General features: G+C 42.2%; 1 long non-coding RNA gene across 1 annotated transcript in view; it reads left to right on the top strand.

Annotated features, from left to right (window-relative positions):
* The window catches only part of LOC112621748, a 69,564-nt gene that overhangs the window by 41,005 nt on the left and 13,838 nt on the right, over positions 1 to 14,721 (top strand). Inside the window, exon 2 of the long non-coding RNA XR_003118763.1 lies at positions 311 to 411. This is a non-coding gene — a long non-coding RNA (uncharacterized LOC112621748). The remainder of the gene's footprint in view (positions 1 to 310; positions 412 to 14,721) is intronic.

The following is a 14,721-nucleotide window of genomic DNA, read 5'->3' as shown; positions in this document are numbered from 1 at the left end:
AGCTGGGACTACAGGCGCCCGCCACCACGCCCGGCTAGTTTTTTGTATTTTTAGTAGAGACGGGGTTTCACCATGTTAGCCAGGATGGTCTCGATCTCCTGACCTCATGATCCACCCGCCTCGGCCTCCCAAAGTGCTGGGATTACAGGCTTGAGCCACCGCGCCCGGCCGGCTTAACGTTCTAACCAGTGTTGGCTTAGTGCTGGAGATTTTGCTAAGTGCTGGTTCACAAAATTTCATTTAATCTTCACAGCAACTCTATGGGGCTAGTTATTATTACTAATGCAACATCTCCTACTCATGTTTACAGATGAGGGAACCGAGGTCTGAAGAAGAGAAATGTCCTATCCAAGTTCACCCAGCTGGGGCCAGTTCTCCTGTTTCACCTAGAATTGGATGTTCCAACTCCTGGTGAGTGTTCTTTCCACTGCCCCAAACACAGTTTGATTTGAGACTAGATTCTTCTGCTGTTTCCCAGTAAAGAGAATTTCCCCAAACATCTGTGCCATGTGATAGCCCTTTAGGGTCTTGACTCTCCAAGTGTGGTCTTCAGATTAGTAACATCAGCATCCCATGAGTGCTTGGCACAAATGCAGTGTCCAGCCCAATCCCAGAGCTTCCAAACTGCATCTGCATTTAAACAAGAGCCCCTAGGATCCACGTGCACAGTAAAGTTTGAGAAGCTTTCCAAGGCACCAGCCCTTCCAAGTGGTCCAACCTGGCAGAAAGGGTTCTACAGGCAAATAAGTTTGGGAAACACTGAATCCTATCCTGTTCTTTTACACATCAGCAAAGTAAAGGCTTGGAAGGGCCCTAAAGTAAATTTTTAAAACTTTGCTCGACTGGGTGTTTTCCAAATTTGCTTGTACATAGACTCTGGATTCTGTATGAATAGCATTTATTCATATCCCACGGATTTACTGTTTAACAAAAAAGTTTGACATGTGGCCACAGGCTAACCAGATGAAACCCTGTTTGTGTGTGCACTAAAAATAGTGGAAAGAAAATGCACCAAGGATTGATCTAGTAGTCAATTCTTTATCGTTCCCTTAAGGAGGTAGCAGCACTGCCATTTTAAGGGCACCAATATTATAAAATGAAAAAGAACGCACTCAGAAAGGGAAAACAAAAGCAATCTGTGAGGGGAAAAAAGAAGGTCGTAATTTGGTTTGGGCAGGAGCGTTCGACCAAGAGAAAAGTGGATGAAAGAATAGTTGTTTCATTAGCCTATTGCAATTTCTTATAGCCTTCCGCTCATGAACACAAAGCAGCATAAAATGGGGTCAGAGGCTATTTTCTACTGACTAGTTTACATTAGTGATCTCATTTTATTTCTACAGCAAACCTTTAAGGTAGATATTAGTATTCTCATTTTACAGATGAAGAAACAGGGACTCAGGAAGATTCAGTCATTTATTAAGACTTGTGCAGCTAATGAGCCAGAACTCAACCCCACACTTGGTGACTCAGGAGTCCAGGCCCTTTAGCCATTACATGATTTTCTGCAGAAAACAGTGGAAGCCTGAGCCCCTGAAAGACTGTGTCTGATCTCAGCCTGGAGTCCTAGGAGAGGATGCTGGAGGCCAGGCACTCTGTGAGCTGTTCTTGCAGATTGTCAATCCCCTTGTGATTGACATGCTCCTCGGCACCAGCGCCGGTATCTGTCTCTCCTCCTGCGTGGGCTGCTCTAGGGTCTGGGACATCACATGTCTGACACAGCAATTAGCTTGCTGTACTTCATCCTCCCGCTTGCCTCCAGCCCCCACTTCCCCACAGCCCAGATTAATAGAGAGGAGCTGCTGCAGCCAGGCAGTCAGCCACTCCCACCTGAACGTGAAATAGATCACAGAACAAAGAAATGAGTAGAGAGAATTGGGGAGTAAGGAGGGGGCCAACAGCTACATCGCCTGTTTTTAAGCAACAACTGCTTTTGAAGTAACTGATTGCAGGGAAGGCCAGGCCCAGTTTGGCCTAGTTTGGTGATCACTAACTCAATTACTTAATTTTCAAGGAAAACATTTGCTCCAATAAATAAAAACAGAATAAAGCACAAGACTTAAATGTCTCCTTTTAGTGAGCTTCAGTCCCAGGCCTGATCTGCAAAAGGAAAGCAGCTGGAGAGAAGCGCACTCGAGATGGACACTGATAGTGTAAACAGTGATAACAGAAATAACCAGTATCAAGTTGTCAGTGCTATTCTAACAGTTGTGCATATTTGAACCCATTTAATCTTCACATAAACCTTCTGAGATAAGCAATTTTATCATCCCCATTTTCCAGATGATAAAACTGAGGCCTATATACTTCACATCATTTGTGCTTAAGGTTACACTGCTGACAGGTACTGGTTAAACATCCAGAAAACAGACTCGGGACCCAGACTGCCTGAGTTCAAATCCTTCTCTGCTGTGGTTTTCTCACTGGAAAAACGAGGTGTTATTAGATGCCTCTTTGCCAAACCTCAGTCATTTCTTAACACCTTCACATTCTTGGGCCAACTCTCATTCAACAAGTACTATGATTTTCTTAAAGCTTTTTGTGAGCTAAGTCTGTTTTTGAAAATTTAAATAACTATATTTCAAAAGAAACACATCAAAAAATAGACTGAAAACTAGTATCTCTTGTTTCAAATAGATAGTATTTATGAAAATGAATATTACCAAAAAAATACAATTACCTGGATCTAAGATACAGATCTGTTTCTTCCTTGTTACCAAGAGAGGTTAACAAGTGTTAGAAAGACACGGGAGACCTAGTGGCCCCAGTCTACAATTTTCCTCCTGGAAATAATCAGAAGTATTGAAAGAGAACAGAACAGGAAATGCCTTGCGCGGGATCACAGGTTGGGGGAAATATCGCATGGTTTGTTTCTCACCTCTTTCTCCCACACAAGACTACAACAGCATGGCAGAGGGCTGGCCCCCAAAAGCTTAAAGAGCTCTGTGTGGGCAGAGGTACCTGCAGCTGTGGCCAGGCCCCATCTGGTGGGCTGTGTGTCAAACTTATAAAGAGAGCTTGCAATAAGTGTACCATCCTTGTCCCATTCAAAAGGGATCTTCCAGCAAGGTGGCCCAAGCTCATCCAAGTAGTACTATGGTAACAGTTAAGAACAATAGATCCAGCCTGCCCTTCCTTTCAGGCATATGAGAGGATTACACTCTGGCCTCCACCCTTTGATATAACACATGGTTGTTTGACTTGCTTTGGCCAGTGAAATGAGAGGTTATGTGCTTCTTCCTGGTGGAGGCATTTAAGAGCAGGTGCACAATTCTACATGCTGTCTCCTCGACTGAGACAGTGAGTCCTAGGTCTCATGTAGAGAGGGCAGCATGAGAAGATGGAGCCTGCATCAGCCTGGGTCCCTGAGTGACCACTATATGAGGCAAAGCATTCCCCTGCCCCATCCCAGCTCCCTACTGAACCACAAGGACATTTGTATTGTTTTAAGCCACTTTGATTTAGGGGCCTTTTGAGACCAAACATAAACCAGCCTCTGCTGGCTGCTTGAGGATGAAGCTTTTACACTGGCTGCCAAGGCTACAGATCCAGGCCCCTGTGGTCTGGCAGGCTATTTCTTGGAGCTAGTGGTCCCCTCCTTTGTCACAGCACTGCCTCTTCACCACCAGTGAAGCTGCAAATCCACTGATGCCTCTAGTGCCATCTGCAGCCACAATCCTGCCAACTCTGTACATCAGGCTCCTACCGACCCTGGGACCCTGAACCCCCCAGTACCCCTATTCCTGGGTACTGGTTCCTGACCATTCAGTTTGGTCACCAGAAATTTTGTAAAATGAGACAGCTCCCCACTATCTGTGTGCTACCCTCAGTTAGGTGTGCCCCATAAGAGAACGTGCTTGGGCACCAAAGGATTCCAGCCTGTAGAGATGGAGCTCTTTGGATTCATACATGCAACCCCTTCCCCCAACAGCAAACACAACACCAGACTGGCTGGGTCTCAGTTTCCACACTTTGTCCCAAACCTCCATGTCCTCAGTCTCCATCAGGCCATCCCCATGCATCAGATATGTTTATATATGTTGAACCACAGTGATCTTTTCCCCTGGAGTCTCCTCAGCTGCTATGAAAAAATCAGCATTCATGAATGGACACTTGGAATGAACATCTGAGTGTCTGTCCTTGCCCATCCAGGACACCCTGTATATGTTGGCCCTGCCTACCATTTCTATGTACATCATGCCTTATTCTTCCTCCCAGACCGGAGGCCCCATGAAGAAAAGAAATCAGTCTTGATTATGTTTGTGTCTGTCTGGTGACCTGCTGCTGCATAAGGAGCCACCTGAAGCTTACGCCATAAACCAAAAACCATCTGATTATGCTCCTGGATTCTGGATGCTTCCATGAATTCAGACAGGGCACACTAGGGTATCAAGAACTGTAAAGGGTTTGAGATTTTTACCCTATTTGCAAAGTAACAAGCTAGCCTGCCACAGTTTCATGGATGCAGGTAGAAAATGTGAGATTCCCGAGTCAGAGACAAAGGACTTTATTACTCACAGCAACAGCAGTAGCCTGAGTATCAGTATTTCCTTGTGTCAGTTCTCTGAGGCCCAATTCCCACAGGATGATGCAAAGAGGGCCAGGTGACACCTGCACACACAGTGGGTGGCATTATGAGAGAGGAACCCTGAGCATAGGGACCTGAGTCTTTTATAATGAGAAGTAAGCGTGTCTATCTGAAGCCACAGGGAGATGATCTTTATTACACAGGATGCTATCTCTGTCTTCCAAGGCTGTAAGCAAACCCGTCCTTTGCTCCACAATGCTTTCCATGGTTGCTCACTGTAAAAGTGCCTTCTAGGGGATAATCTGGAATAAAGGCAGTCAGCACCTTTGCTTACAAGACATGCAGAATTGCATGAGATCCATGGAGAAACATCTCCCAACATGGCAATAGCTTTTTCCCACTCTAGAATGTCTGGGGCCTCAGCTGGGAAGACTCACATGGCTGGGGGCTTGAGTTATATGGAAGCTTTTCATCCACACGTCTAATGCTGGGCCAACTTGAAGCTGTGCTCAGCTGGGACTGTCCACTGAACAGAGTGTGGAAACATACTCTCTGTGGTTGGGATTCTCACATCATGGCAGCTGCATATAAGAGGGACATTCCAAGAGCACTCATGTGGGGAACATTTGAACCAAAGAAACCAGAGAGGAATTGCATGACCTTGTATCACTAGCCTCAAAAGTCACACAGTATGACTTTGCCAAATTCTATTGATTGTAAGCCAACCACTAAGGGCAGCTCAGATTCAAGGGGAGGAAAATTAGACTTAGTCTCTTGCTGTGGGGGAGTGGCAAGGCTGTACTGGAGAAGAGCACATGGGTTAGAATATTGTTGTGGCCATCTTTGGAAAGCATGCCCCTAGAGTACAGTATCAACCCAAGTCTGTGCTCATTGCAAACATAAAGATACTCTGATCTATACAAATAATCACCTTAAGTGCTGCAAAATCTGAGAGAGAGAAAAAAAAAACCCAGCCTAAATGTCTACAGAGCTGTGTTCTAGTTTCTGCTATACCACAAAACTACCCGGCAGTGGCCTTGGGCAAGTCTCTTAACTGACTGAGCTTCTGTGTCCTCAGTGCCTTGGGAAAGCACCTGAAACATAAAGAAATCTGTCCTTCCCAAGTCACAGGGTTGTTGTGAATGTCACATGAAAGGGACAGTTGTGTGAGAGTCTTGCTCCATGCTAAGCAAGCAGGCAAGGGGTTCTAGGGATGATCTGCCATGTGACTGTCTGGGGTAGAGTGTCTGCAGACCATCTGCATTGGAAGCTGTCCTGGGTCCTTACTGAGTGAGAAGCACACAGCTTCAAAATTAATAATGTAACCGAAGCCTTTTAATTCCTTTAATTGAGTTACCCAGGAGGAGCAATGGGAGCACCTGGCTTTCTGCCCTCCGAGGGCTAGACAACAACAAAAGGATTAAGTGTACCATTAAATTGCTTCTAGGCTTTTCCTAACCAGGGGCCTCCTCCACCTAGTAAAAAGAGAATTTAAGAAAAAATGGGGAGAGGAGGAGATCGAACAGCAGATAAGATTGTGGAGGGAGATGTGAGGAGCAGAAAGGATAATTGGCCCTGAATGTCAGAGGCCCATATCCCACTGCTGAATATACAGTTGCTGACTGCAGTGGGACTCAGAAATGAGTTCATGCAGCTTCCTGTGTGTTCAAAAGTTGGAATCTTGGGACGGAGGATGGGGAAGAGAGAAGCTGAGGTGCAGAGAGGAGAAGCGAATTGCCCAGGAGGGCGTGGCCTGGAAGGGGCAGAAGCAAGATTTCACTCAAGACTATTTGGCTCCAAAGCCCAGCATCCTCCATGGTTGCCTTGATTTCTCTGCCTCATGGCAGGGGTAAGGTTGGGTGGAGAAGTGGAGGGGAGAGGATGAAGACAGAAACTGGAGTAAGCAGGGGCCGCCCCAGCTTGCCAGCCAGGGACTCTTGGCCAAGAGGTACTCTGCCATGTCCCCAGTATAAATAAGGCTGACACAGAGGAAGAGGCAACAGACAGGCAGAGGGCAAGCTGCCTACCCAAGGGGGTGAGCTCTTTGGTTTTACACATGCAGCCCCCTGTGCATGTATTTTTATGGCTGCTATCTTTTTATAGCTTGAGAATGATATGTTCTGGGCAAAGTGCTCTCTCCAGGCCTGGCCTTGGTCTACTCTTCCTGACATGCACCACACTGCTCCATTTACAGTTCTGTTGAGAAAGTATTTGTTGAGCACTTGTTATGTGCAAGGCACTTGCCTGCCTCTGGGGATGAACGATGAATATGGTTTCCTCGCTCTGGATGAGTGCCCAAGTTAACAGGAGAGACAGATCATTTCCATTCAGACTGATAAGTGGTGTTATGGAGGGAAGCAAAATAAAAACATCCAGGCTCACTGGGGTGGGGATGGTTGGGCAAGACTTCTTGGAGGAGGCATCAGCTTGGTCAAGTCCTGAAGGATAAGAGATGAGAAGCAGAGGAGAGCATGAAGACGTCATGGTGGTGTGGAAGACAGGTCCTGAGTTCACTGCTCTGGTATGAACGTACACCACGTTTCCCTATGTCTTTGTCTCTGTCAATTAGAATGCCTTTAATGTTGAGTAGTAGAATACCCAACTCAGATAGGCTTAAACAATAAGTGGACAACTATGTAGATGTAAAAATGAAAAAGAGGCCATAACTACAGAGAGTAGAGACTTTAAAAATCTTAAGAGAAAATGAAATGAAGTACTCAGTTTTCTAGAAAATTAGAAATGAAATTGACAAAGAAATAGCAAATCTGGATGCATCATAAATAATTAATAGATAAAAGTCCCCTTGGCAAAAAGAACATCAGATGGTGGGACTGGTATACAAACTGATAATTGAAAGCAAAGGGAGAAATAGACAACTAATTTTGTAGTCTTCTTAACAACACTGAACAAAGAAAATACCAATAAATAATTTTAGATTGATATCACAATGAACATATATGAAAAAAATTTTACGTAAAATATTAGTAAATTAAACTGAGTAATGAATTTTAAAAATCTCAGGAATCTAAATATGGTTTAACAAAAAAGTCATGGAGTAATGGAAGAAAACCATATAATTTTCCCTATAAATACAGAAAAAGTATGTAATAAAATTTCATAGCTATTTATGATATGAAATCCTTAGCAAACCATAAATTCAAGAGAACTTCCTTAACCTGTCACAAAAATCCAGGGCAAATATTATACTTGATGGTGAAACTGTAGACATATTTGTATTAAAGTCAGCAAAAACAAGGAGGCCTGTTATTACCTCTTCTGTTCCACATTATACTGATTTTCTCACCAATGCAATAGAACAAAGGAAAAATTTAAGATATAAAAAAGAGTAGGAGGAGGTAAATTACTACTATTCATATATTAAATAGAAAATCCAAGAGGATTATAAACTATTAGAACTTTTAAGATTTTAATAAGATCAATTGATGCAACATCAATATACAACGATCAGCAGTATCCATGTTTACATGAAACAACAAATTAGAAAATAGACGAGAAGTAGGCTTTATACCCACAAAACTATAAGTTGACTAGAAGTAAATCTAACAAAAGATATGAAAATCATCTATGAAGAAAATATAAAATGGTACTGGATGATGTGGAAGATAGATAAAGAGGTATACCATTTTCATGGACAGAGAGAATATTAATAAATCTCATGCAGATGTAAATTCCCCTCAAGTTCATCTATGAATTCAATGAAATCCCAAGTAAAGAACCCACACATTTTTCCCATGACATGCCAGTTGATCCTAAAAGGAACATGCAAAAAAGAACGGCCTACAATAGCCAGGCAATTTTGAAGAAGAAAGTGTGGAAATGTTCCCTAAAGAGTGATCAAGGCTTATTATAAAACTCTCATAATAAAGACAATGTGGCTTTGGTAGGGATGACACTACAGAGCTGTAAACAGACCCCCACGAACGCATGGAAGCATTGTCTGTGGAAGAGATGGCATCACCAGTCACTGGGGAAAGGGTATTCTGTTTATGGAATGTGCCAGGCCAGTTGGTTATCTGTACCAACAGAACTTGGATTTCGACCTTAAAAAATACACAAAAATAATTCCAAGTGAATTAGAGATCTAAACATGAAAAGTGAAACATTGAGGAAAAAATGAAGAAAAAAATTTTAACACAGGTACAGAAAAGAATTTCTTAAATAAAATACAGCTAGCAGAAACTATAAAAAGTTTGATAAATCTTAAAAATATGTTAAAGTAAAATATTGTTGTTATGGAGGATGATACCATGAATATAATGAATATTTTATTTATATCGGGAAATAGAAATGGGATGATATTTGTAAGCATACAACCTTCAAAACATTAGTATGTAAATCATATAAAGAACTTATTAACAAATGCAAGACAAAAACTCTATAGAAAAGTAGGCAAAAAAACATTGTGGCAGAGATGGTGAATTTTCTTCTAGTATCCTTCTCCTGTTATTCCATGTGATTATAGAACGCCTGGAGTTTTTGCTTACAAATGGCTGTCCTGCCAAATACTGCATTTTCCAGCTTCCTTGTAGCTAGATGTGTCCACGCGACTACACCTGGGCCAATTAGATGTTAGTTGAAGTAATGTGGGCATTTCCTAGTCAGGTATTTTGAAAAAGGCATTATTTGCATTGTACTTGGACTCTTCCCACCCCCTTCTTGTAGGCTGCAGTGGAGACCTTTTTTTTTTTCTTTTTGACATTAAAGCAAGTTTATTGAATTTGTATAACATACATTTTGAATTGTATAATAATGTTAGAAGGTTAGAGGCATGCATAATTTCTTTTTGTTTATTTTATTATTTTATTTTTATTTTCATAGGTTTTTGGGGAAACAGGTGGTGTTTGGTTATATGAGTAAGTTCTTCAGTAGTTATCTGTGAGATTTTCATGCACCCATCACCTGAGCAGTATACACTGTACCCAATTTGTAGTCTCTTATCCCTCACCCCCTTCCCACCCTTTCCCCCAAGTCCCCAAAGTCCACTGTGTCATTCAGACTTTATTGAAGGCTAGGAGTCATCTGGTGAACTGAGAACATACCCTAGGGATGGGATGGTAACAAGGTGGAAGGAATTTGGATCCTGGGTTACTTGCTGCAGCAGAGCTGCCTACCTACCCCAGTTGTCCCACTCACCTCTGCACTGTTATGCAAGTGAACAAGGAGCTTCTGCGCTGTTTGAGTCCCTGGAATTGAAGGTCTTTGTTATACCAATTTTACTTATAGCCCTACTAACACAGGCAGGACAAAGAAATTCACAGAAATGAAACTTGAATGGCAAATAAAATGCTCAACTTCAAGAGTAATAAGGAAAATGCAAAGGGAAATGGAAATGAGATGATATTTTGTTCTCATCAGCTTGGCAAAAAAAAAAAAAAAGTCCCACAATACTGAGTTTATATTAATATTATGGGCTTGTTCATAGAAATGCTGCAGTTTTTAATAGAAGCAATAATGAAACAAAACAAAAAAAAATCAGAAACCACGTAAAGGTCTGCTTGTATATTATTATTTAAATAAAGAAAGCTAAGGTTACAGGTACTGCAGGTGGGCTGTAGGTTGTACCACTTTGGAGAGCAATTTGGCAATATCTTCATAGACAGATGATAGATAGATAGATAGATAGATAGATAGATAGATAGATAGATAGATAGATAGATAGATAGATAGATAGGTAGATAGATAGATGAATAATACGGGTTGAATTGTGCTTCTCCCCAAAATTCTTATGTTGAAGTTCTAACCCCTAATACCTCAGAATGTGACCTTACTTGGAAAGAGGCTCATGGCAGATGTCATAAGTCAAAATGAGGTGGTTAGATTGGGCTCCAATCCAATAAAATAAAAATTTGGACACAGGGACAGACTTGCATAATGGGAAGATGATATGAGAAGACACAGGGAGAAGACAGCCCCCTATAATGCAAGGAGAAAGGCCTGGAACAGATGCTTCCCTGACCAATGTCAGAATGAACCAACCCTGCTAACACTTTGATTTTGTACTTCCAGCCTCCAGAACAATGAGACAACGAATACCTGTTGTTTAAACCACCCAGTTTGTTGTACTTTGTTATGGCAGCCCTAGAAAACAAATTCACCTTGACTCAGCAATGCTCCTTGTAGGTCTATACCTGAAGAAACTCTTGCAGGACAGCACCAGAAGTTATGTATGTTCAGTGAAATATTGTCATAATGAAATAGTGGGCGTCCGTCCATATTTTTCAATAAGAAGATGAACAAATAAAGTATATTAACACAATGGAAAATGATGAACATGGCAGAAAAATGATGAACTGCTAGCATCTCAAATCAGTAAGGATTTTAAAAAGTAAAATTAAAAAATCTTTCACATTGTATATGTATATCTCAGCCTCCCAAGTAACTGGGATCACAGGCACACACCACCATGCCCAGCTAATTTTTAAATTTTTTGTAGAGACAGGGTCCTATATTGTCCAGGTTGATTTTGAACTCCTAGGCTCAAGTGATCCTCACACCTCAGCCTTCCTAAGTGTTGAGATTACAGGCATGAACCATTGCACCTGGCCTGTGATTTAATTGTATTAGGTGATTTTCTGCCCATGTATATAGAGATGGGGTCTCATTCTGTCACCCAGGCCAAAGTGCAGTGGCATGATCCCAGCTCACTGTAACCTCTACCTCCCAGGGTCAGGCGATCCTGCCACCCGTGCCTCCCGAGTAGCTGGGACCACAAGCTTGTACTACCACACCTCGCTAACTTTTTTTGTATTTTTGGTGAAGACAGGGTTTCATTATGTTGCCCAGGGTGGCAAAAGTATTTTTAAACAAAATTTAAAAACATTTAAAAACAAAATTAAGACATATGTGGCTGAGAAAAAATATTTGCAAAATATGATAGGAAAGGGGTTTTTATTAGTTTTTCTATTAATATAAAAAGCCCTTATAAAACAATAAGAAAAAGATGGCCGGGCACAGTGGCTCACACCTGTCATCTCAGCACTTTGGGAGGCCGAGGCGGGCAGATCACCTGAGGTCAGGAGTTTGAGACCAACCTGACCAACATGGAGAAACCCCATCTCTACTAAAAATACAAAATAAGCCTGTTGTGGTGGCACATGCCTGTAATCCCAGCTACTCGGGAAGATGAGGCAGGGAGGCAGAGGTTGTGGTGAGCTGAGATTGTGCCATTGCACTCCAGCCTGGGCAAGAAGAGCAAAACTCCATCTCAAAAAAAAAATAAATAAAAAAAAAAAGGAAAGAAAAAGATAACTACAAAAGGAACAAGACAAAATACACTTTTGAAGAAATGCGAATAACTGATAAACATGGGGAAGAATATTCATTGTCACTAGGAAAGAAAAGTGAACTGAGATTATGCACATCCAAAAACATTTTTTTAAATCTTGATTTCGCAAAGATTAGACATTAATCAGTACTGGTGGAGATGTAGAAGTATACATTCACTCGGCTTATTTTAATGACAATTTGTCTGTTTTGAAAACCTTTATAATGTACAAATCTTTTGGTCCTGCAATATGAATATATCTTTAAAACAATTGGAAAATAAAGATGCACACCAAGCATGTTCATAATCACTGTGGTTTTTTTTTTTTTTTTTTTTTTTTTTTTTTTTTTTTGAGACGAAGTCTTGTTCTGTCGCCCAGGCTGGAGTGCAGTGGCACAGTCTCGGCTCACTGCAACCTCTGCTTCCCAGGTTCAAGCAATTCTCTGCCTCAGCCTCCCGAGTTGCTGGAATTACAGTCACCCGCCATCAGGCCTGGCTAATTTTTGTATTTTTAGTAGAGACGAGGTTTCACCATCTTGGCCAGGCTGCTCCTGAACTCCTGACCTGGTGATCCATCCACTTCTGCCTCCCAAAGTGCTGGAATTACAAGCATGAGCCACTGCGCCCAGCCCACTGTGCAATTTTTAATGGCAAACACATCAGAAACAAAGGTGTCAGTATATTTTTATCCAGAGAGGTACTGGTGCATCCTAAAATGGGAAACTATTCAGTACTGCTATTTATTGACATCAGTAAGTTTATTTGTACTTTTTAAAAGAAAGCATACAAGGCAATAATCAATCTATTGCAAGTTTGTGTATTTATGGTGGTGCCTTTGTTTGTGTGGGTATAGGATTGCAGGATGAGGAATTTTAGGGTGTCAACCATGATGACTCAGCTCCTATCAACCACAACAACCTTTCCTCCACTGGGAAGGGGTTACCTATCTTTCCAAGTCAATGAAATGGGTGGGCTGCACCTCAATCAACTGTGCAGGGAGAATGATTCCCTTGGTTTGGCACAGAGGAGCTCACTTACCTAGTAGACATGCTTTGCATGGAGAAAGAGGTAGACTTAACCAATTTAGTTGGGGCTAAAATGCTGATTTTTAGTTTTTTCAATACATTTGAAATATTTTATAATTGCTAAACTTTTAAAGAAGTTATAACAGAAAAACTTAAATTTGAAATAGCAACCAGAGACTTCAAAAACCAAGAGATAACCTTTATAAGAAATGTGTAAGAACTCCATGAAGAAAACCAGAACACTTACTGAAGAGCTTAAAAGAGGATAGTTAAAATGAAATCTTATGCTAAAGCCCAATATATAGAATAGATGCTAATATTTGCTGTGCTAACGGATAACAGACTCCATTTATCAAGCACTTACTTATGCCAGACATCCAGCAAAGTACTTCACGCACGTTGTCTCATTTAATCTTCCAATAACCCAGCAAAGCAGGGATTACCATCATTCCTGCTTTGCATATGAGAACACCATGGAAGGCTGAGAACTCTGTTCAGAAGCAGAGCATTAGGAAGCCATGGAGTCAGATTTTAACACAGGAATGCCTGGCCCCAGAACCAAGGATCTTTGCTGTGCTACAAAACCAGTGAGGTGAGGTCCTGGAGATACGGCCGAACATAAACTTCACTAGTTCAATGTTTCTTACATTCTGTTCTACCTACTGTTCTGCTTTCATCTAATTTTAAAGATCCATTCTGTGTCTTTGGAGTTGAGCAACATAGGGGTGGCAGCAACAAGGTGAGATGACCCCAAGAGGGAAGATACGTCTGGGGCAAAAAAAGTGAGGGTGCTCCATGCTTGACCAGGAAAATCTGCTACTGGAGAAAATCCTTGAAGGCTCTGTAATTTGTTAGTTTGATTTTCGGGTTTTGTGGGATTTTTTGGTGGGGAAGGACAGGATCTTGCTCTGCTGCCCACGCTGGAGTGCAGTGGGGCCATCACGGCTCACTGCAACCTTTGCTTCCTAGGCTCAAGGGATCCTCCTGTTTCAGACTCCTGAGTAGCTGGGACCACAGGCTCACACCACTATGCCCAGCTAATTTTCAAATTTATTATCCAGACAGGGTCTCACTATGTTGTCCAGGCTGGTTTCAAACTCCTGGGCTCAAGTGATCCTCCCGCCTCAGCCTTTCTAAGTGCTAGGATTACAGGCATGAACCATTGCGCCTGGCCTGTGATTTAGTCTTGGTAGACAGGTGATATTCTGCCCCAAACAAGGGGGGTAAGAAACTCTAGACTCCAACACACTGAGGTTCAAATCTCAGCTCTCCCACTTAGTAGGTGTATGAACTTAGGAACATTATTCAGCCTCCCTGGACCTCAGTTTCTTTATCCAAAAAAACGTTGTCAAGGTTACATGAGGCAATGCATAAATAGTGCATAAAAGAATTTAGCAGGTAATAAGCCTGAGTTATAAGTTACCTATCATCATCATTGTCATGGTCATTGATTTTTTTTTAAGATGGGGTCTTGCTCTGTTTCCCAGGCTGGAGTGCAGTGGCACAAACTTGGTTCACCACAACCTCCGCCTCCTGGGGTTCAAGCAATTCTCCTGCCTTAGCCTCCCAAGTAGCTGAGATTACAGGCATGTGCCACCACGCACAGCTAATTTTGTACTTTTAGCAGAGATGGGTTTTCACCATGTTGGCCAGGCTGGTTTTGAATCCCTTTTGAGTCCACCCACCTCAGCCTCCCAAAGTGCTGTGTGTCATGGTCACTGTCACCATCATACTTTAGTGCCTAGACACCACCCCCAGCACCTCAAGGCTTCAGTCTGCCTGCTGCTCTGGTCCAGCTGGTCAAGGTCCCCTCAGCGGGGGGCTAAGTGTGTTTCTCATTCCCTAAGGCTCACGAGGGACCAAGGTCCTGGGAAATGCCCACTGCA

This window comes from Theropithecus gelada, chromosome 3, assembly GCF_003255815.1.
Source record: "Theropithecus gelada isolate Dixy chromosome 3, Tgel_1.0, whole genome shotgun sequence".
NCBI lineage: Eukaryota > Metazoa > Chordata > Mammalia > Primates > Cercopithecidae > Theropithecus > Theropithecus gelada.
Note: the sequence above shows the minus strand (reverse complement) of the source record. Positions and strands in the feature narration are given on the sequence as shown.